Below are 23,721 nucleotides of genomic sequence, written 5' to 3'. Positions count from 1 at the left end.
AGGATGACCTTAGATTACTGATCTCCATGGCCCTACCTCAGACTTCCGGCATGTACTACCACACCTAATTCACTAGAGCTAATCTTGGTGTGAGGTTTACAGCTCACACAGTGCTCACAACAATTACCCTCATTCTTGTGCAGCAGAGACCGAGGTCTGTTGTAGAATATTATGTTAACGCGCAGAGAAGTGTTATATTTGTTTATGCTGCAGAATATTACTTTAACTGTGTAAAGGTGCGTTCCTTCTGTTTATCCTGCCTTTGTTTAATTATGTAAAGATACGCTGCATTTGCTTCACCTTGGTCTAAGAAAGAGCTGAGAGACTAATAGCTGGGCAGAGCAAAGGCTCGGTGGGGTTGGCCTGGAGAGAGAATAAATAGGAAGAAAAATCTAGTCTTGAAAAAAGAATAGGAGGAACAAGAGAAGAAAGAGGAGAGAACGGGGTGGGGAGGGGGCGGGGGTAGGGGTGGGGGAGGTAGGGGGTGTGATACCTGTGGCCGGAAGCCACCCAGCAGACACAGAGAAGCAAGGGAAGTAAGATAAACAGTAAGAAAGGAAATAAGCCCAGAGGCAAAGGTAGATAAAGAGAAACAGATTAAATTAAGTTAAAAAGAGCTAGCCAGAAATGTGCCTAAGCTAGGCCGAGCATTCACAACTAATAGTAAGTCTCTGTGTCATGATTTAGGAGCTGGTTGGTTGCTTAAAAGAAAAAGCCTGATACAGAGGACCTGCGATTAAATGACGTGTCTAAACCCACACGGCTAACAAGCCTGGAAAATGAGATCTGAGGCCTGCTGTTGTCCCTGAGTTCATCAGGCTGCCTCCAGCCAGAGATGGATAAATGAAAAGTCAAGGAGAAATCGATTAAAGCTGTTGGGTTAAAAAAAAATACAACTTACTTCCAGGCTAGTAAATTAGTGGAGAAGAAAGGGGAGCTTCTCCTCCCCTTCGGTGACTTCACAAAGGAATTATGAACCTGCCTTTTCTTTAAGTTTTCTGCCGTTTACCTTTTTTTAAAAAAATCATTCTTGCATCTCCTTTTTAGTTCTCAAATGAAGGATTTGAATCGGTGACTCCCAAGGCCACCTTGTACAATGCACTCACCTGATTTCTATGTTCCATAGTGCATATTCTGAACAGTCCTGGTAAAGGGAATGCCTCATGAAGGATAGTAGGACTGTGGCAAGTGATCTAAGCGCCCCTCCCCCAAATCAGGAAAGTGAAGGGTTTGGAGAGACTTTCCATACTTGGCCATATTGATTTTGAGGGTGGGTATGTCAAGCAGAAACCCAGCAGTGTGGATCCTTCTCAGGGACAGTTCTAATGAAAGAGACGGAAGGGCGGAGGGTGCGGTGTTCAGTGGAAAAGTACGTGCCTAGTGTGTAGATGAGGGAGAAATTCAGGAGGGAGTGGAGAGAGAGAGAGAGAGAGAGAGAGAGAGAGAGAGAGAGAGAGAGAGAGAGAGAGAGAGAGAGAGAGAGAGAGAGAGAGAGAGAGAGAGGGAGAGAGAGAGGGAGAGGGAGAGGGAGAGGGAGAGGGAGAGGGAGAGAGAGAGAGAGGGAGAGGGAGAGGGAGAGAGAGGGAGAGGAGAGACAGAGAGACAGAGAGGGACACACACAGAGACAGAAAGTGACAGAGAGAGAGACAGACACACATACACACACACACACAGAGGCACACACACAGACATCCTATTCTTGTCTAGTTTTTTTTGGTTTGTTTGTTTGTTTTGTGGGTGTTTAAAAAATTTTTTGATACAAGGTTCTCATGTACTCCAGACTACTCTCCTAATCCATAAGTAACTGAGGATGACCTTGAACTTCTGAAACTATGGCCTCCACCTCCCAAGTGCTAAGAGTACAGGCATGTACTACCATGCCCAATTATTTTTTGTATGCCAGGCAAGCATTGGACTAATAGACCTACATCCCCAGTCTTCGGGAGGGAGGGGGTAGAGTCTCTTAAACCCCACACTGGCCTCAAGCATGCTATGTAACTAAGGATGGCCTTGAGCTCATGATCCTCCTGCCTCTACTCTCTAAGTGTTAGGGTTACAGAATGCAACACCATGCCCACTTTATTATTTTTTCTTTTTCTTTTATTTAACTTTTTGCACATGTCACTCTCAGTTCCCTCTCCCTCCCCTCCTCCCCGGACCCACCAATCCTCCCAACCCCCCACTCCACTCCATCCCTCCTCCGATCCCCAGGGAGGGTAAGGGCTTCCATGAGGGATTTTCAGAGTCTGTCATATCATCCCGGGAAGGACCTACGTCTTCCCCCAAGTGTCCAGGCTGAGAGAGCATTCCTACATGTGGAATGGGCTCCCAGAGTCCATTTGTATGCCAGGAATAAATACTGATCTACTCTCCAAGGTCCCATAGATTGCCGAGGCCTCTTCTCTGACACCCAGGTTGAGGGGGATATGCCCACTTTAAATGGGTTTTCCTATCTCAAAAGTTGTCTCAAGTGGGGAGTATGCTCAACCAAAATCTCTGAGGCTTAAGTGTTCTATGCTATCCAACTGCCGAAGAACAAATTGTGTTCTCCTCAACTGACTTTTCAACTCTAAGTAGTCCGTGACGCTATAAAAAGGGTTAGGGTTTCTAAGATGGGATTAAGAACAGCAGGAGGAGGTCAGAGGCAGAACACTTAGCTAGTACATGCAAGGGTCTGGAGAGCAGACCTAACCCACAATGACTGACAATTAGGACATAGGCATGTGAAGATACAGGGAGAATGTCACCATCAGTGCACCAAGGAGGCCTCAGAGAAGGACGATGCACCTTGATCTTAGATTTCCAGGCTCCGAGACTGAGATACAATTTTAAGTCATATAGTCCTCTTTGCTATAAGGCTCAGCAAACTAACGTAGCCACTGAAGGCTGATGACTTCAAGACCACGGAGTGGCCTGAGAAGGAAAGACCAAAGGACTCAGGCTGTGCAGGGCCTACAAAATAGAGATGGAGAAGTAAGGACAGTCGCCAGAGATGGGGACCACTTAGAAAGAGACAAGGAGCTCAAGTGAGTTTCTAATCCATGCCTAATGTTGTACTAACCATCTTCACACATTGTTAAATGGCCCAGTCTAAAAGCCATTCAGCTATTTGGAGTCTCATTTTCCTCACTTGTAAAAGAAGGGTTTTGAACAAGTGAGTGACCACGCGCTCTCTGTATGGTGGATGTCGGAATTCCTGCTTAATCTAACTTCACCCACCCCCTTTCTGCTAGTTGTGCTCTGACTTCCCTTGGGAAAACCATCCATTATCCACTATTAATTCAAGCAGCTCACATGTATTTGGGCTTAGCCCCAGCACGTGACCCAGCCTTAGCCAATGATAGCATGCTATTTATTCCTAGGGCTCCATGTTTGGTTCGTGAATGAGCATGTCATTTAGACAAGGCTTCCTAAGTCCTGGCTGTCACTAGACTTTATATTAGATGTCTCAGATGAGTATGGTGATGCCTACGATCCCCAGCAGCAGAGTGCTGTTGCAATCGTGGGCTATATCAAAAGATCCTGTCTCAAACAAACCAAACACATGCTTGAAGTTACAGCTACTGGCCATTCTTGCCATGATGAAGACATGCCTGCCCAAGAAAACCTTCAACACAGAATAGAGCAGTCATAATATAATAACAGATACAAACAGATCAAAAGAAAGGTTTGCCAGGCATGACAGAATATGCCTGGAATTTGAACACTCTGGGCAGGAGGCAGGAGGATTGCCAGTTTCAGATCAGCCTAGCTTACAAAGAGAACTTAGCTCTAAAACACAAAACAATAGTAAAGGGAGATCTTTCTAATAGCCCCACCTGAGCACCAACAGTCCACGAAGCCAGTGAACTCGTATTTAAGAACATGAACCGTTATGTCCCCTATCTGTTGATGAGGTTAACTAGGTGTTTATTCTACTACCAAAATGGTCCTAAATCTCTGGCTGGGTGATTTAATGGCTCCATGACACACTGAATAATGCCATTTTTGTGCCTACTGAGAGTCCATCAGTAACCAGAGCTAAGTAACCTGAACATAGTTATCCCCGGATTCCTTGAGTAGGTGTCTGTTTCCCATTTTCCTATCTCCCTACTCTACTCTGCCGCTGCTATTACTGTGGTCAGTATTTCACTGGATTTTTGAGATGGGGTCTTACCATGTAGCCTGGTTGACATGTGATCCACTCATTGCTTTTGTTCTTGAACTCAAATAGTCCCTTACTTCTGCTGCTTCTGTGCAGCCATGGTCTCCTGATCTAGCTTGTATAAAACACTAATGAAGAATTCACGGGCTGCAAAGATGGCTCGGTGGTGAATTGTATGTCCTGCCTTTGCAGAGGACCCAGGTTTGGTGGTTCCACATATAATTATAAATAAGATGAATCTTTGAAAAACAATGAATTCAGAAGTTTTGGCAGAAGCCCAATATGAACGTCTATGAATAAGGAAAATGAGCAGGGTATGGAATTTTCGACATCTATTTTCATTACTCAAAGACTGTTTTGTGGGCAGATAAATAACTGACGGCAAATGCTGATACTTAAGTAGAACATTCAGCCACTCCGAGTTACCTAAAACCCAAGAGTCAAAATGTGCCATGGGGCTCACGAATGAAAGGACACAGAAAAGAATCCACCAATAAGAGAGAAGAAAATGCCAGTGACAGGAGGAAGATAATCTTAAGAGGCATCATCCAACGGACCTAAAAATGCCCATGAGAAAGCAGTGAGGCAGCAGGATTGCCTGATTTAAGAAAATTGTAGGTATGAAAGGTAGAGGCAGAAGGGGTTTATCAAGGTCATGCTCAACTAACAATAAATTGAAGGCTACGCAGGGCTATGAACAAATTGTTGCAGCAGCAGGAACAACCACACACACATACACACACACACACACACACACACACACACACACACACACACACACACACAGAGTTGGGTGTGGGGACAGAAACTGGAGAAGGGAAAAAGTTAGGAAAACCAACTAAACTGGAACTTCAAAGAGACAAAAAAAAACAATTCCTTTCTTATAAACATGGCCTAAATACTGCATGAGGCCTACTTATAGTAAAGAACAATTATTCAAATTTCATTGAGTGCTCTCCATCTAATCTGGCAGTCCGATAGGGGGTATGTTTTATTAAACATGGAAGCATATTAGGATTAATATTTTATAGCGGAAAGAAGGATTTACATTGATAGGTAGGGATAATTTGAGTCCTTACTGCTTTCTCCTCTAGGGAAAACTACTTATGCAATTTGTTGAAAATTCCTGACTCATTGTGTTTATCTACTTCTTCCAGAAAGTACTTTGGCCCATATGCTTAGAGCGAAACCCTAGCCTTGATGTATAAGAACCAGGTGAGAAATACAAACTGTAAAGATTAGGAGCTTGTAGAGCTGATACAGTGGAACCAGAGTTCAAAATCCCCAGCTTTTAATGCTGTGCCAAATGATTGGAAAACAGGAGTGGTGGGATGCTAAGCAGGTAAAGTTACTGTGCCAGCCTGGAGACTGAGTTTGGTCCCTCAAACCATAGAACAGTGGAAGGAAAGAACCAAGTCCACAAAGTTGTCTTCTGAGCTCCACATTTGTACCATTGCATAAGCAGACATACTCTCTCTCTCTCTCTCTCTCTCTCTCTCTCTCTCTCTCTCTCTCTCTCTCTCTCACACACACACACACACACACACACACACACCACATACACATATAATTATAATAATAAACTATTTTTTACAAAAGAGACAGATGTAAAACAGACAACAAATTTGACTAGAAGTGGCCAAACAAAGAAAAGGGTAAAACCTAACCAACACCATGTTTGTATGAGTGCGTGTGAGTGTGTTGTCTTTTGACATAGGGTGTCAGTATGTAGCCCAGGTTAGCCTCAAACATAGTCCACAGTTTCCTGGAGTGGTGAAATTACAGGCAAGCATGTTTAAATGTTTTTAAAGTTGTGGGGTTGGAGAATAGGAAAGGGACTGAGGTCCAGAAGGCCTTACACTGAGAAAAACCTGTTGGCCAAGAAGAAAGCCGGGAACTTAGTGCCTGGATGTCTAGAACTGGTAGGAGACATTGGGGCAGGTACAGAGACACACCAGGGTCCAAAAGAAACCCATGACTCGCAATACTAAAACATACACACCAGGGTGGAGATTTAAAATGCTGATGAGACACCCAAGTGATGGGGGAATGTCCTTCTGTATATATGTCTCACTTACTGGTTGATGAATAAAACACTGATTGGCCAGCCATCAGGCAGAAAGCATAGGCGGGGCTACCAGACCAGGAGAATACTGGGGAGAGGAAGGCAGAGAGGAGCCATGAGGTGTAGGGTGAAATTTGGTACTACACCATTAGCCATGTGGCACATTAAAAGCGCATACAGATGAGGTAATAAAAGAGCAGTTAACCACATGGCTAACCACACCCACTTTAGGCGTGACTAAAGACATATATGGTCGTAGTCGGTGAACTAGTCACTAGCCAGGCCCACTTTTGGGCATGGCTAGGGGCGTGTACGGAGGAAGGAATAAAAGACTGAGCAGCAGAACCTCTCACCCTCCTTTCAGCTTCCAGTTTGGCGGCGGGAAAATACTCGGCTCATCTGGGTTGGTTGTTTGTCTCTCGTGAGTAATTTCTACAATAAATACTTACTTATACTTTCAATAAGTGTGCCATTTATCGTTGCAGCATCAGTGAGGCACTATGTATCGAAAGAAGGAGTAACAGGTCTGGACCCTTCTCCAGTAAGAAAAGACCATGTGGAAATACTCAGATTAATAGAAATGGGTTAATAATTAAAAGAGTGTTAGCCAAAAAGAAGCCTAAGCCATCGGCCAACATGTATCTGTGTGTTTATTTGGGGCTGAAGGGTGGTGGGATCTGGAGGAACAGAAACTCCCATCTTCACCCAAGGAATGAAGTTGTATTTTCAACTACACATGACAGAGCACGCAAGAAAGCCCACACTGTACCAGTGACCCCACAAACCTCCCTACGGAACATAAAGTCTCCAATTCTTTGTGCCCGTTAGTTTTGAGTCTCTAAACTTTCTCCCCACTCCAATTTGTTTCCTTCTTCAGAAATATGTAACTGTTATAACAGCCCATCCCTGCTCCTGCTGCCAATTGCACGTCTCTGTCCAATATTTTCATCTGGGACACGAGAGGCCAGAATCCCTTGAGAGGTGCCCACTGATCCCTGACGTCTGCTGTCAGTACCAGCCAAGGAAACAAGCAGAGGTTCTGCAATGACCAGGTCTACAATGACAAGCAGGCTCTCGGTGCAAAGAAGCCTTGTTGCTATGTGAAACCATCGCGGCATAGCAGAACGAACCCAGGATGGGAAGCTGGGTAAAGGCATCTTGGCCCTTACACTGTGAAAAACGTGAAGGAAATAATTAGCTATCAAATTTAGCCCAGGAGAGAAAATGGCGCGTGGAGACAACCTTGCTGTGGTGGTTTGAGAGCTGCTCCCAAAGAGCAGCTTAGTCATCAGGGAGCAGAACAGTTTGGGAAGGGTTAGGAGGTGTGGCCTTGTTGAGGAGGTGTGAAAAGCCCACATGATGCTGTCTTTCTCTCTGCCTACTGCCTGCCAGGAGGAGGTAAAGCTCTCAGCTAGCAATAAAGTACCATGTCTGTCTTCTTCCTGCCTTGATGACCGTGAACTAAGCCCTCTAAAACTGTAAGCAAGCCCTCAATTAAACGCTTTCCCTTATAAAAAGAAAAATAAACTTGAGGTACAGATAGAGACACCCATGACATATAAACATAAAGGTGAATGTAATAGAAAAGTCTAAAGCAAAATGGTAACAACTGTGATAATGTCTTGCTTGCATAAATAAAGGCTCTCTGAAGACCAGAGGGTAGAGCTAGCCACGAGCTAACCATTGAGGTCTTCTGTACAGATAGACAGGAAGTGAGATGAGGAAACAGGAATGCGGTCTCTTTTCTGCAGGGAAGCTAGTGAGGTAAAGGTGGCTTTGGCTTGTTCCTTCTAAGCATTTTCCTCTGTATCTGACTCTAGGTTTTTATTATTAAGACCTGTTAGAACTTGTGTTACAAACAACAATAACACACACTACTAAAGAAAGAAAAGGAGGGAGAGAAGAAGGGAGGGATAGAGGGATAAAAAGGCAATCTGAAAGAAAACACAATTCAGAGAACAGACTTGTTCTAACATATAGTGAACTGTTAGCAAAAATAAAAATAAAAACATGGACCAAGCAAGACAGATTATTGGGTACAAGCCTGACAATCTGGGGTCAATGCTTGGAAGTGATGACAAAAGAGAGAACTGACTCCCTAAACCATACACTCACCAGACTCCATGGCATGCTCTCTGCAAATAATAATAATAATAATAATAATAATAATAGTAATAATACTTTAAAAAATATTGGCGCTTGAGAGTTCCCCTATGTGCTAGGCACAGTGATAACTGTTTCATAACCATTGGTCCTCATGATGACTCCCTAAATAGTAATCCTAAAACTGCAAATGGTCCCTGCATGCAGTTACAATTTTCAAGAAAATACTGAGCCCTAATTTTACAAAGTTAGTTCACCCAAGTACATCGAAATCTTCACAGGAATCCCGCTAATTAATTCAGCGACAATCGCACTGAGTCATTTGTTGAATATGCTCAGAGTGACAGAATGCAAAACACTAATTCTTAGACATGCTGTCTGTCGGGAATCCAAGAATAATGAAGGCCAATTTATTTATAAATTTAAATGTGGAACAAAAAAGCCACATAATTCAGCGGAGGAGGAATATGTTAGGAGCCAAGAGCAGTCATAGCTCTTGTACACTTTCCAAAAAAAAATTATTAGGTAGTGTTTACCTTGAAATACTACAGAAGAGAACTTCATTTACTACCTTCGGTGACCCCTGAGGCCAGTGCTAATTCAAACTCCTTTATTTCCACTGACTCATTCTGCACAGTGGGGAGCACTGGACACACCAGCCCCTTTGGCATAAACCCCTCCAGAGGCTGACAAGTTTTTTATTTCAGAATACAGCAGTTGGGGCAGTAGTTCAATGGTGAAGAGCATAAGAGCTTATCTAAGCAAATATGAGGCCCCGCACCCACTCACCAGTGCTTGGGGGGTGGGGCGGATGACTGTTCGGACTGGGCATGTTGACAAGTGGTAGAGCACTTGCCTAGCATGCTAGAGGGCCTAGGTTCAACTTCCAGAGTTGCAAAACGAAGAAACAAGAAATTGCACGTGTAGCTTGTTCAGGGGGCTCATGCGTGAGGCTGGCATGAGGACTGCTACAAATTCATAGCTACATCATGAATTCAAGGCTATCTTCCATTATCTAGTAATACACTGTCTCAAAAATAAAACAAAAGGAATAGAGTAGGAGGCTTACTGAGAGAGCTCAGAGAGAAAAGGGTCCTGGCAACCCTAATTCCATCCCAGGGAACCAGGTAAGGGTGGAAAGAGAAGTGACTCCAACAAGTTATCATCTACCCATGTATGGCATTCATACCAGACAGACAGACAGACAGACAGCATGTGCTCTCTTTCTTAGGCACACACACTAGTAACAATGTATTGTGGCATGCATACCACACACACACACACACACACACACACACCACAAGCATGATCTCTCTCTCCAAGAGATAGCTTATCCATTTTGAATAAACATGACTCATACAAATTTAGGTTACTCCAAATGTCGTGTTCCAATATGGAAGTGGTTTCATGAAGTTTTGTATAGTTTTGTAGAAAAAAAGACACATTGCTTGCATACATCAAAGAGGCAGGTACAGCAAGACGGGGAAAGCTTTTCTATGGGCCCAAGGTGTTATCTGATGTCATTCTTAACTTTTAGGTTGGTAGAATCTAAGTTAATAGATTCTGAGATTTGCTAGCTTCATTCAACCAAGAGGTGGGCAAGAGACAGCTCTTCTGAGGGCTATAGCTAGCCCAAGATAAGGTAATTAGCCTCTGAATGTAGACACATTCCTTTTTAAGTGTTTTTATTCACAGTGTCCCCTGTTGGCCAAGCATCTAATTCGTGCATCTGGGAGCCACATATTACTAGATAATATAATGTCCCTCATAACGAGGAAGGCTCATTCTTAGGATCTGATGTCTTGGGAGGGGCAGCAGTGTTCAGGACTAGTAAAAGGCATTAAAAAAGAAACTCTTGGCTGGGTGGTAGTGGCGCACACCTGTAGTCCCAGCAAACACAGGCAGATCTCTGTGAGTTCGAGGCCAGCCTGGTCTACTGAGTGAGTTCCAGGACAGCTTCCAAAGTTATAGGGAAACCCTGTCTTGAACCTCCCCCCAAAATGAATGGAAGGAAGGAAGGAACTCCTAGATCATATCAAAATTATTAGCCATTATGATTCAGATGTGAATTTCTACACCTCCTATATCTGACATACCATTTACATGTGACAAGATGACTACACCGAAAGCTGAGCAATCAAGAACATAGTTTGGCCTAATGGAATGGATAGACCTTGGTTCTTTGACACAGAGTCAAGTCTATAGCTCAGGCTAGCCTCATACTCCCTTACTTCCACCAACACACGGGGCTCAAACTATGCTCATTTCTGTCATACTTTATAACTTTTTTGAGACAGAGTCTCACGTGTCCCAGGATGGACCCAAATGTGCTACACAGCTAAGGAGTACGGCATTCACGAGTGTGTGTTGTTTCTGCAGCGCTGGGCATCAAGCTAGGCAAGCAATCTGCCACCTGAGCTATATCCTTGGTCCATATGTCCACATTTTTTCTTTCTTTGTTTGTTTGGTTTGGTTTTTCAAGACAGGGTTTCTCTGTATTTTCTCTGGAACTCACTTGGTAGACCAGGCTGGTCTCGAACTCACAGAGATCCACCTGCCTCTGCCTCCCGAGTGCTGGGATTAAAGGAGAAGAGAGTGCTTCCCTGACCAGGAGTCCAACCCCGGGCCGCAGCAGTGAGATCACCGAATCTTAACCACTAGACCACCAGGGAGCGATTTTTCTTTTTGAGAGTCTCACTACATACCTCTGGCTGGCCTGGAACCCTCTAGGTAGACCCGGCTGAACTCAAACTCACAGAGAACTGCCTGCCTGTGCCTCTTGAGTGGTGGCATCAAAGGTGTAGGCCAGCCACCACACCCAGCTTAAAGTCACAGCTCTAAATATAACATGCAACCCGTGGACCGTGATCATCCTGCTTGCCAAGTCCAACGTCTCTTTCGGTTTAGAACTGCCTTCCTAACCTTCCCCAAATCCAGGCAAGGTTCAAAACCCATCTCCGTGTCTCCTCCTGGAACACGGTCTGAGCAAAAGGAGCCCCAGACTTATGATGGTCCTCACATATTTCCCGGGCAGGCCAAGATGAAAGCCAAGGGCACTCGGCTCTTCCCAGCCCACCTGGCTCAAATGAGCTAACCATAGCCAAATGGCTCCTTCCCCATGCAAAACCACACGTGCAGTTTTCAAGCTGTCTTTGTGCAAAGCAACTAGAGCGCATTCTGGTCAGGAGGAGTTTGGACTAAGAAGTGCAGAATAGTTTCCAGTTTTCCCACATACTTTCTCCATCCTTGGTCATCCGAGAGGTCATGACAAAATGTTCAAAACGAGCAGGTGCACAGTGCCCTCAGTGGAACACTTCTGTAACTCGGTACTTGGGAGGGGGAGGAGTTCCAGGCCAGCCTCAGCTACACCTTGTCTCAAAAACAGAAAGACAGAAACAAACAATAGTAACAAGAGGAAACAGGCCTGGCAGGCTTGGACGAAAAAGAAGGCTGACCAGCACAGAGACACAGAGAGAGTGTACCTGAGCATGGCCATGAGGGCTGGAAAGGGACAGGTGTGTCTGGAGTAGGTTTACCCATCACAGTTTTCCTATTTTCCTTCTAAGCCATGTGCACTTTCAATAACTAAGACTGGGATACGGGACGGGAACCACAGAGTCCTATCCCCTGTGCTCCCTCTTTGCTGACAGATGCTAGAAACCCCCGGATGCAGGGATGGAGAGGGGGCAGTGCTACCTAAGACACTTCCTGTACCCGGAGGTATTTTGAGAAAGCCTGGATTCTGTGGATTCAAGACCTTGAAATCCAGGCTCTATGTAGGCTTTTCTCCCTGACGCAGGCTCCTCTCCCAACCACAAGCACGCCTGCTTTGTGCCGGGAACATTCTGAATTCTCTAGCCCCGAGGATGGTAAACCAGTCTCCATGCTGTGATCACCAGCCGTCGCTAAGCACAAGCTACTCTCTCTTTCCTCCTTTAATAACTCAAAAACCTTGCAGCCTTGCAAGGGCACCCGCATGGTGACTATGCTCCCACACCGAGAGCAGCCTTCTGTCCTCTCCCACAGGGTCTTAGTGCCACTGGTAAAACGTGCATCACACTGCATGGCCTCAGATCCAACCACGGACACAAAGTGAACTCTGCCTATGGACTACTACAGTCCCAGTGATTGCAAAGAGAACACAGATGGGAAAAGCAATTAGGATGAACGTTGCACCCGGCACTATGGGATACCCAGGTACAACAGCCCTTAGATTCAGAATCTAAATCCCCTTTCAATATACTGGTGAGAGAAAACACCTCTATTGTATTTGAATGTTTAACCACACTGGCCATGGTGTTTTAAAAAAAAAACAAACAAAACAAAGACCTTCTCATTATTCATTTCAGACAGCTGCTTCACAAGCTTTCAATTCAAGGTGATTCTGTAATTTTCTATTCCTGTCTGGCTAACCAGATGCCCAAATTGCATCAGATAGTTCCTTCTGCTAGTCCTCAGAGAAGAAATATTACTGAAGGCAGGGTGTTAACAATACCTCCAAAATCACTGTCTATCTTTTAAGAAATGTTGAAAGTATTTTTCGCCGGGCGTTGGTGGCGCACGCCTTTAATCCCAGCACTTGGGAGGCAGAGGCAGGCGGATCTCTGTGAGTTCGAGGCCAGCCTGGTCTACAAGAGCTAGTTCCAGGACAGGCTCCAAAACAATACAGAGAAACCCTGTCTCGAAAAACCAAAAAAAAAAAAAAAAAAAAAAAAAAGGTATTTTTCAGGGAAACAGCTTAGCGAGGATGTAGCGGCTTGAGGAGCCCAGAGAACAAATGGGTGGCTGAAGTTACCCATCTGTATTTTAAAACTGCGTCACGAGTCTCAGGCAAAGCAAATAGTTTAATCAAACAACACAGAAAGCCAAACGGGGTCGGAAGGAGCCTGGTGGCACAGGAATGGGTGCTTTCAAATCTGAGCTGCTGACCCTTCCAGATGTTCCGCAGTGACCAAAACCTGTCCTTGGAGATCTGAGAACCCAGAGAAAGCTGTTCTACCTCCATCACCTGCCCTTGAAAAGGGCTGAGTCCAAAAGGATGAGACTAAAACCAGGGAGAAATATAATGTAACGCACAGCATTTCCTTCAGAAGGCTTGGATGTGTCTTATAGTTAGCAATTTGAGATGTCTATTTCTTTGTTTTGAGACAAAGTCTAGCCTGGATCTTGCTCTGTAGACACTCTGGTCCTGAACTTACTGTGACCCTCCTACCTCAGTCCCTAAGTGCTGGGACTATAGGAATGTGCAAGTACCCCCAGCTCAAAATTAAAATCTAGGTGTCAAAAATGCATATAGTGAAAATGTGCTTGGGCAGTGATGGCGCAGGCCTTTAACCCCAGCACTTGGGAGGCAGAGGCAGGTGGATCTCTGTAAGTTTGAGGCCAGCCTGGTCTACAGAGGGAGATCCTGGACAGCTAGGACTGTTACACAGAGAAATTCCATCTCAAAGAAAAAAATATATATATATGTACACACATATATAGATAATGAAAATGAAAGGTCTCTTTCTAGGTGGGCATGAATACACAATTACTAAAGATGGTAACTACCAATGAACTGTTGAAGCTAGCTGACAGGTGAATGAGAATTTGGGAACTATTCCAATATGTTTGGAATTTTCATCAAGCACTACTTTTTCAACAAACTTGACTCTACAGTTATTTGTCTATGTATTTTTGCTCTGTGTGTGCCCACATGTAACTTGATAAGCATATTTCTTCATGAAATAGGACATGGTACACATTTTACAAGGTTTTTTTTTTTTCGAGACAGGGTTTCTCTGTATTGTTTTGGAGCCTGTCCTGGAACTCGCTCTGTAGACCAGGCTGGCCTCGAACTCACAGAGATCCGCCTGCCTCTGCCTCCTGAGTGCAGGGATTAAAGGCGTGCTGCGCCACCAACGCCCAGCTAAGAGTTTTTTTTTTTTTTTAAAGACAGGTACTCTCTATTATGTAGCTCATGCTTCTCTGGAACTTGCAATGTAGATCAGGCTGGCCTTGAACTCACAGAGCCCCATCTCCCTCTGTGATGACATTAAAAGTCCACAGCACCACACCAGGCTTTACATTTCACAGTTTTACCCGACTGATTTTATATATATATAAATCATATATATATATATATATATATATAAATATATAAACATATATATATTTGGTTTTACGAGACAGGGTTTCTCAGTATTGTTTTGGAGGCTGTCAGTCCAGCCTGGCCTCGAACTCACAGAGATCCGCCTGTCTCTCGGACTGATTATATTAATAGAGCAGATAGACAGGAATAAAAACAGGAAGAGAAGGGCTGGAGAGAGCTCAACATTTAAAAACATATACTCATATACTGCTCTTGTAAAGGATCAGATTTTGGTTCCTAGAAACCATGTGGGGGTGGTTCACAACCACCTGTAACTCCTGCTCCCTCTTCTGGCCTCTTCTGCCTCTTCCGGTATCTGGACTCATGTGAGCATACACCCCTCCCCACACATATAACCATAATATTAAAATAATTAAAACATTGAAAAATTATAGATCTGTAAATAGAGAGCATATGGCTATGGAGAGAGAAGGAGCTGGTCCCAGACTTACACACACACACACACACACACACACACACACACACACACACACACACACAATCTGAAGCCCCCCCCCAATCCAAAGCATCAGCAACCACTTTAAAGACAGTCTTACCAAATTCTACCGAAGTCCTCAGGAGGTGATAAGCAATGGTTTTGTGAATGAAGAATAAATATAGAGTCAAAGTTTTAAAAAACAAACTCTTTCACAGCTCATGACAAATCAATGCAAAGCATATCTCTCTCTCTCTCTCTCTCTCTCTCTCTCTCTCTCATTTGCTTTTGTTGGTGTTCATTTTTTTATTTTTTTGTGAGACAGTATATCATGGCCAAGGATGTTTTTGAACTCTTCAAACTCCTGTGACAACACCCACCAAATGTTCAGCCACCTGTGTGACATGTCACAGCAAAGCTCTAAGATTGTAAACATGCAGGCAGCAAGGAAGCATATTTCACTCAGAACCTGGCACACCATATGCTATATGATGAAAGAGCATTTACATAAATAAACACAGTAATGTCTCGCATCTGCACAGAGCCCTGAATCATCAGATACAACCCCAACAATTTTCCTGTGGCATGATGTGTATAATGGATCACATCTGTAATCCATGTGTTTAGGACACAAAGGCAGAAATGCTGCAAATTCAAGGCTAGCCTGGGCCACATAAGGAGTTCTAAGCCAGCCTGAGCTACAACGTGAGACCTGTCTCAAAGACAGAACACAACAGCAAAATAAATGTCTATCCCTGTAAATCAGGAAGATGATATCATACTCATCTGATCTTGTGAGCTGAAATGAAAAGGTCTGCCCACCCTTGCTTGAAGACGCTGCAGTCTGACCAATTAGAACTCATGATCTAGTGATAGTGCGGAGATGGAATGTTGCAGATCCAGGGGCAAAACTATCTTAGGCTATCGTAGTCTCTTTAATAGCCATTTACCACCACCCCTACATCTGATCTAACACCTTTTTTACTGTCAGGTAAGGCCTCTGGAATGCACTAATTAACTAAGTTGCCAGGAGACCACCTAGCTTCTGCCCTCATGAAGGCTCCTAATGTCAACATCAGCATCTGTAACCTCTGGCAGAGATTCTTTTGACTTGTCCTAACTCTGCCACCTCACATCCTATCAGTGTCTTCAGGAAAAGCCGCTACTCGTGTTTGTCTTCTACCCAAGCGCTCTTGTAAATGCTTCCATGGTAGTGCACGTCATCCGGGGCAACCTGACAACCTGTGGTCATCTCTGGCTCAGGGTAATTTGTCTCTTCCCTTTGGAACAAGAGCTGTGTTTTGTATTGACAGCAGACACAAAACAGAACTAGAAAAAAGGGGGGGGGGAGAGAGAGACAGAGAGACAGAGAGAGAGAGTTCAAGTTGTGTTTTAATATCAGATGGACTCAAGACTTGAATCTGGATCTGATTTTTTTTTTTTTTTGAGACAGGGTTTCTCTATGTAATCCTGGCTGTCCTGGAACTCACTCTGTAGAACAGACCGGCCTCAAACTCACAGAGTCCTGCCTGCCCCAACCTGCTGAGTTCTGGGATTACAGATGTATGCAACCTCTACTCAAATGGATCTAATTTCTATGTGGAGAGTTTTCCATGCCATCTAATGCTGCAGGGTTGAATTACCAATAGTCTGCCTATTTTGTGGTCATATAGATTCAGAAAATGAAAACATTTATATATCACACAGGTATATATCCATATAAATACAGAGAGCCCCCAGAAGAGCCTACAAAAGACACCCCCATTCTTCTGTTCACATTGAGCCAATGCTCTTTAATTAAGATAACAAACGCACTTAGGGTCAGGAAATATGTCAGAGGGTTCTTTCTACCAAGCTGGAGATCAACATCAGTGAATGCAGGGCATAAATCCAGAGCTCCAATATGTGCATAAAGGCTCCGAGTCTTTTAAACCTCTCATCTTATCCTGGAGATAAGGGATAATATAAGATGAATACAGGAAGGCTTGGAGGTCAGCCTTCCTTGGGGCATTAGGCGTGTGATTTTGTTTTCTCTTAGCTTTTTCAACAGGTCTGCCGAACAAACAAAGAGCCAAAGGGAGATCAGAGCAAATCTCCAGCTAGTCCTCCTGATGAGTCAGAAAACACCCTTCCTGTTTGCAAAGTGCCTTTCCAAGAAGCTCCAAGATTTCTTTTTAAAGCAGGTCATTATTTATCTGCACACCACACCCGGGAGTCTGAGGCCTCTAATTGCCTTACAGGTGAAGAAGTGAGTCCACAGGTTTGGGGAACTTGCGGAAGATACAGGATGACTCACAGGACCACGCTGGTTGCTATGCCAACTGCCTCTTGTTATTCCTCGGCAAATGCCAGAACCACGCTCTCCATTCTGGGTCCCCTGTCCTTATCATCTCCTTCTAACGAGGGGGTGCAGGTTCTCGGATCCCTCCTTCCACAAGCAGGGTTCACACATTACAACAGTGGTTCTTAAATTACTGGATACATAGCTCTACCCTTTACCTCCGGTCCCAAGATCCCACAGCGGACTGACTACTGCTCTTCAGATGCCAACAAATAAGGAAAAGAAAAGAAAAAGTACGGCTTCCAGGTATGCCCAAGAGTCTCGGTTGAGTCAGCAAATGAGAATGAGCCACCTGCTCCCCCCATTCACTATGCACCAATGACTCATCATAGCAGAGCCAGGGAGCCAGAGAGCCAGCACTCAAGGCTGTGTCCTTTGTTCACTGTGGAGGTTTGGACAAAGCATGTGGTTTCTCTTCTCTGCACCTTGACTTCCTTATCTACCAAAAGTAAATGAATAAATAAATAATAGCAAAACACAGCTCATAGATTTGTTGTAAGGACGCAGTGAAAGACTCTAATATAAAGTGCATCGTACCCAATGTTGACTCTTATTAGTTATTATATAATGTGCTTCATTATCAGAGTTTGACTGAAGCATCCTCAATCCCCCACTAAACACACATTTCTGTGATTTCTTAAGGTAAATGTAGTCCTGAATCAAGGGAAGATTGTGGTGGGCTAGCGACCTGAAGAGACCCGGCTGTTCTCTTGATAAAGGATTAGGAGGAATGATAGGATGTCAGGTTAAATCCTGGGAATCCTATAAGGCAGCACTTGGTCACTCCCCGAGAACAAGCTAAGATCTGGTTTCCCATGAGGTGAGCTATAACCAAACTCCCACTTCTATGGTGTCACCGGAACACAAAGAAGTCAATGAGGCCCTTTAAATGGAAAAAAACATCCACCCATCCAGTTCAGGCTGTCACTCATGTCAGTGTTCACAGATGGGAAAAGGGGAGACTTGGTGACTTTGAGCTGTTTTCCCTGTTATCCAAGCTGAGATATAAACCTTGGCTTCCTGTCTGCTAGTAGAATGGTCCAGTGTATTCCCAGCAACACTGTAGGAACAACAGCTGCTACTCCACTGCTTTTACCCAGAACTTCTGGTGGCCTTGTCCATCATTTGGGAGAACACCAGCCTCCCCAACCACCAACCAGAGGCTTCCTAGTTCTGAAGCTCTTCCCCAGGGAAGAGACAGACTCCGTGACAATGGTAGACAAGAGAAAAGATAAAACATCATGAGACGGGTAAAACGTTGTCTATTGTAATGAAATATGCCACTTGATCTGCAAACCAGGCTGAGATTATTACACTCAAGTCGGCTCTCAAACACCATGAACCTGAGAATCACCAGCAGGGCTTTGTGAGACAGGGAAGGCGGCCCGAGCCTGTGCTTCTAATTCAATAGGGCAGGGTGGCCAGAGTATTTACATTTCTAACAAGTACCCTCCTCCTCTGCTGCTGCTGCTGCTGCTGATTCAGCCACAGTTTGCAGACACCTGGGTTGAAGTCAAACAGAAAGATGAGAGAAGATGGGGAATCGAGAACCAACTGAGTGCCACAGGGGAGGCCAAGCAGGCAGATCTATGCTGGACAGGGTGTGGTGAACAACATGGCTACCCCACCCAGCATTCAGTCTACCCCACCCAGCATTCAGTCTCAGACCCTTGACTTCTGCCACAGACGAGCTCGGAACACTGGGTCTAAGGCACACACCTTGCCAAAACAATAAAAAGTTCACCCAGGAACTTGAACCCAGAGTTTGACTTAGTTGGGGATGTGTTCCTTCCTTGGAAGGCGTCTCCCTGCCTACCTACTTGCTACTGATTAGCAGGCAGTAGTGAGAGCTCAGACTTACAACCCCAGCTTGGAAGGTTGAGGAAAGCCAGTCTGAGGCCAGCCTGGAATATGCAATGAGACTTGTTCTAAAAAACGAAAACAAGACAAAGCAATGACTTGAGAGGTGTGGCTAACGGCAGAAGCGTCAATTCAGGGAGGGGCTGTGATACCTGACTGCAGAGTGTGCACTTCCTGTCTGGATGCCTTGGCGGGGAAGGAGGCCTACGGGCCCCAGTTTCATGACCTAGTAAATGAGGAAGCTTACTGGATTTCTTTCACAACCCTCCCTACTCTTGAATCTGTTTTTTGTGGACTCCCTGATGAGCCTCCAGGGAAAATCTTCCTTCAGAGTATCAAAATAGAACAGACGGTTTGAGGCACATTTTGTACTGAAAAGATCAACCACAGACCACAAGGCTGGGAAGCATGGAGCAGCAAACATTTCCTTGGGGCTTCCAAACACGGATGAACGTATTTCAAAGGGAAGCTCATGCTAATAGCCCTGCTATAACACACCGTCTAGGGTTACAACCCGTCTATTTTCAGCCCATGGGACAAACACTGAAGCTTGGACTCCAGTGCCAAGTGCTTGGGTGCTGCACACCTATACCACGAGAACACACAAGGATGTTCTAGGTTTAAAAATATTATTTCATAAGCCCTTAAAAGAGTTTTCAGAAACATCTGCAGGAATGGTGACCGTGGCTTTTGGTTAAGGGGTAGTATACATGCATTTGACACTCATACCAGGCATAGAGACAGATGTTCAGGGTGAACTAGTTCCCACAGTCACTGTGGTGGTTTGAATGGAAACCGCCCCATAGACCCACAGGGAATGGCACAATTAGGAGGTGTGGCCTTGTTGGAGTAGGTGTGGTTTTGTTGGAGGAAGGAAATCACTGGGGCGGGCTTTGAGGTTTTAGATACTCAAGCCAGGCCTAAGGTTACTCTCTTCCTGCCGATCCAGATGTAGAACTCTCAGCTACTTCTCCAGCACCATGGCTACCAGCATGCCACCATGCCTCTCACCATAGTGATAATGGACTAAACCTCCGAAACGTAAACCAGCCCCGATTAAGTGTTTTCCTTTATAAGAGTTGCCATGGTCATGGTATCTCTTCATAGCAATAAGAACCCTAGCTAAGACAGTCCCTGCAACTGAACACAGGTGTTTCTTTCCAACGAAACATTGTGATCTCTATGTATAGGATGTACACAAATCTGTAAATATCTCTACACCGAGTTAAAACTGAATCCACCCAACATCATTTTCCCTTTCTGTTGATCTGGAAGATTCCTGGGTAAGATCTAGAAGATACTTGGGCGAGACACAGCAAACCCCTGTGTATAGAGAAGGAAGGACTGCCCTGGTGATTGAATTAGTCATGAACATTTTACGAGTAGCAGAGAACACTGGCCACCAAGAAGGTAAGAATTCTCATCAAGACTCAATCTTTCTTTGTACTTGTTTTGTTTTGTTATTTGAGATAGGATCTCATGAAGCCCAGGATGGCCTCAAACCCACTATGTAGCTAAGGGAGACCTTGAACTCCTGCTCCTCCTACCTCCACTTTCCAAGTGCTGTGGTTAAAGGTCTGCAACACTATTTGATGTTTTTGTTATCTCGGTGCTGGAGATTAAGCAGGGAGCCCGGCACATGATATGCAAAGACTCTACTACTGAGCTACACCTTTTTTACTTGGTTTGAGGCAGGGTCTCACTTAGTTGTCCGGGCTAGTTTTGAAGTCATTCTATTGCCAGACAGGCCTTCTATTTGAGAATCTTCTGCCTCAGCCTCCCAAAGAGCTGGGGTTTCAGGCCTGCACCATGGGGATAGGTTATACTGGCTATTTCTTGTAAGAATATTTTTAAAGCCAGGCATGGTGGTTCACACCTGTACTACTGTTACTCAGGAGGCAGAAGCAGGAAAATGAGTTCCACCTGAGTTCAAAGCCAACACAGGCAACACAAGACTGCGCCCCCCCACACACACACATGCACACACAAAGGGATTGAGAGAGAGACAGAGAGACAGAGAGAGAGAGAATACTTCTGTATGGTTGTCTCTCTGTGTACACTTAAGTCTTTCATGAATTCTCTATTGTTTTGCAAGTACTCCACACACTCAGTTTTCTCTCTAATTCCCTACTAAGTGATGGCATGATGGCGGGTCAGTAGATTCTCATTGCTGTTGGTAATTACATAAAGAATCTGAAAACTTACCAAGCCCCATTTAGAGCCCCAAGAACGCCCAGCAGGGCTCCAAACACCTGTGGCTACTTTTCAAAACCAGCCCTCATTAAGCCAAAGACAGTATCTTCTAAAGATAGCTAAGTAAAATCTCATCAGTCCTCAGCCACATTCTCCCGACAGCTGCCCTTTGGGCTGGAGTGGCATTTGGCGAGATCTAAAAAGCCAGTCTGTTAATTAGACTAGCAGAAGCAAAGGCGGCAAGCTGGAACAGGGACTCTGGGAAATCATTAAGATTCTCATGGGCCTTTGAGAGGCTTTTCTCAATCGAACATCACCCCATCACTGCATGCAACCCCAACATCTTTTCATAGTTGTTCTATTATATGCAAGATGCTGAGGTGCAAGGCCAACAAGACAAACCCTTTGGCTACACACCAGAAAGAAATGATACTTGTGCTCTGGGACTCCCTACGCTGTCCCAGTTCCTCAGTGATGCTCAGGCACCTATTTTTACCTTTGCTGGCACCACAGGTCAAGTTGCCTGGAGGATTCTGATCAGTTAACTATCTCATTTGCTGTTCCCAGAAACTTAGAACGCCAGCCGACCAGCGCACATTTATGAAACTAGTAGCTTTTCCATGGATGATGGGACTAAAGTCAGGGAAAAGGAACTAACCTCAAAAGCAAATTCCTTATTTTAAGGGAGGGGCTGTGGCCCGTTAGTGGAACTGGTCCAAAGTAACAGTTGCGCAGACTGGTCAGTGTCACAGTCCACCTTGCTGTTCCCTCCCCGATCAACATGTAGCAAGCTGCCATGCTCCCGCCATGATGATAATGGATTGAACCTCTGAACCGTAAGCCGCCACCTCAAGTAAGTGCTTTCCTTTATAAGAGCTGCTGTGTCTTGCTGGGCGGTGGTGGCGCACGCCTTTAATCCCAGCACTTGGAAGGCAGAGGCAGGCGGATCTCTGTGAGTTTGAGACCAAGAGCTAGTTTGAGGACAGCCTCCAAAGTCACAGAGAAACCCTGTCTGGAAAAAACAGAAGAAGAAGGAAAAAAAAGAGTTGCTGTGTCTCTTCATAGCAAGAGATACCCTAACTAACACACTAACCCAAGGTCAGCTTAAGCTTCTTAGTTAGTTCCATAGTAAACATCACTCCAGTTCAAACAGAGTTTCTTTTTAAGCCCTTGCAACAGACTTTTACCACAGGTTGGTAGGGATAGCTCAAAGCTTTATCCTCTAGACCTCCTGTCACTCGGTCTTTTCAGTGACAAGCTCCATCCTGGACATGTCTATTGTTCCCACACTAAGTCACTCAGAAGCATCAATTTCTGAGGAAACCAATGAGGATCTGGAGACTGTGAGGAACACTGGACAAAAACAAACACACTTATTAAACTTCCTTTTTTTATTTATTCTTTGTCTTTCACATCATGCCTCCTGATCCCCTCCCCCCACCCAACAAACAAACAAACAAACAAATACATTTATTTATTTATTTATTTATAAGGAAGGAGAAAATCTCATCATGGAAGCCGCAGCGTGGCTTAGTGAGTCATGCAGTACACTCCTTTATTCGTACATTCTCACATGCAGGTGTTCACCACAAGGAATCATTTGTCTGGTTCCAGGTCCCTGGTCTCTGCCACACCCGATGCCTGGCCCCGACTGGGACTCTTCCTAGACATGCCATTGTTGCCCTGTGCCGAGGAGCTCCTGCAGCCCTGGGTCTGCAAGACAACCCCGGACCCATGCTCCAGGAGATCACAGATGGGGTGACTAGTGGGGTGGGGCAACACATAACCCTGGTTCTGGGTTTGGGCGGTTGCAAAGTTGGGCCAGCCCGCCATTTGTCCCTGGTCCTCACCACCAGGGTGAGCTCTCCAGCACTGAGCTGGGTAGTTCTCCACCTGCAGCGATGAGGAAGGGACAGAGCTGGTTCCTTAGCTTTGGTGTCCTCAGAGTCAGTCCTAGGCCTTCAGGGCCAGCTCTACTGTGTTGACTAGGCGGGGTGCAGGGCCCCCTGCTGCTGCTGAGGAGCAGGGACAGCTCCCCCCTTCTTATGACCTGGGGGAGGGGGGCATCCCTCTCCTGTCCATGCTGCCACATGAGTAATGCGGACAGCTCTCCCATGCTCACAACATGCCAGCCTCTGCCAACAGGTCTAGCTCTGCTGTGCTGCCCACACAAGGTGCATGGTCTACTTTCCTGAGTGCTGCCACTGGTAAGGGGGAGGGTCAGCTCCCTCACCCACCATGGGAGCACAGGAGGCAGACAAGGGGAGTGAGGGCAGCTACCCTGCTCTCACACCCTCAGGGCTACATCACGCCTCTGCCAACAGGGTCAGCGAGGCACACAGGCTGCTTTCCTGAGCGTTGCAGATTAGAAGGGGGAGGATCAGCTAGTTCATCTGTCACAGGCAGTAAGGGGAGGGGGGTAAGGGGAGGGCATCTCTCCCCCACCCAC

General features: G+C 45.2%; 1 protein-coding gene across 3 annotated transcripts in view; it reads right to left on the bottom strand.

The window, feature by feature from the left end:
- Deptor (DEP domain containing MTOR interacting protein) overlaps positions 1 to 23,721 on the bottom strand; it is a 152,231-nt gene that overhangs the window by 107,805 nt on the left and 20,705 nt on the right. The gene's annotated exons all lie outside the window — the stretch shown is intronic.

Source organism: Mesocricetus auratus, unplaced genomic scaffold, assembly GCF_017639785.1.
Source record: "Mesocricetus auratus isolate SY011 unplaced genomic scaffold, BCM_Maur_2.0 Super-Scaffold_100023, whole genome shotgun sequence".
Taxonomy (NCBI): domain Eukaryota; kingdom Metazoa; phylum Chordata; class Mammalia; order Rodentia; family Cricetidae; genus Mesocricetus; species Mesocricetus auratus.
This window is presented reverse-complemented; position numbering and strand designations above follow the sequence as displayed.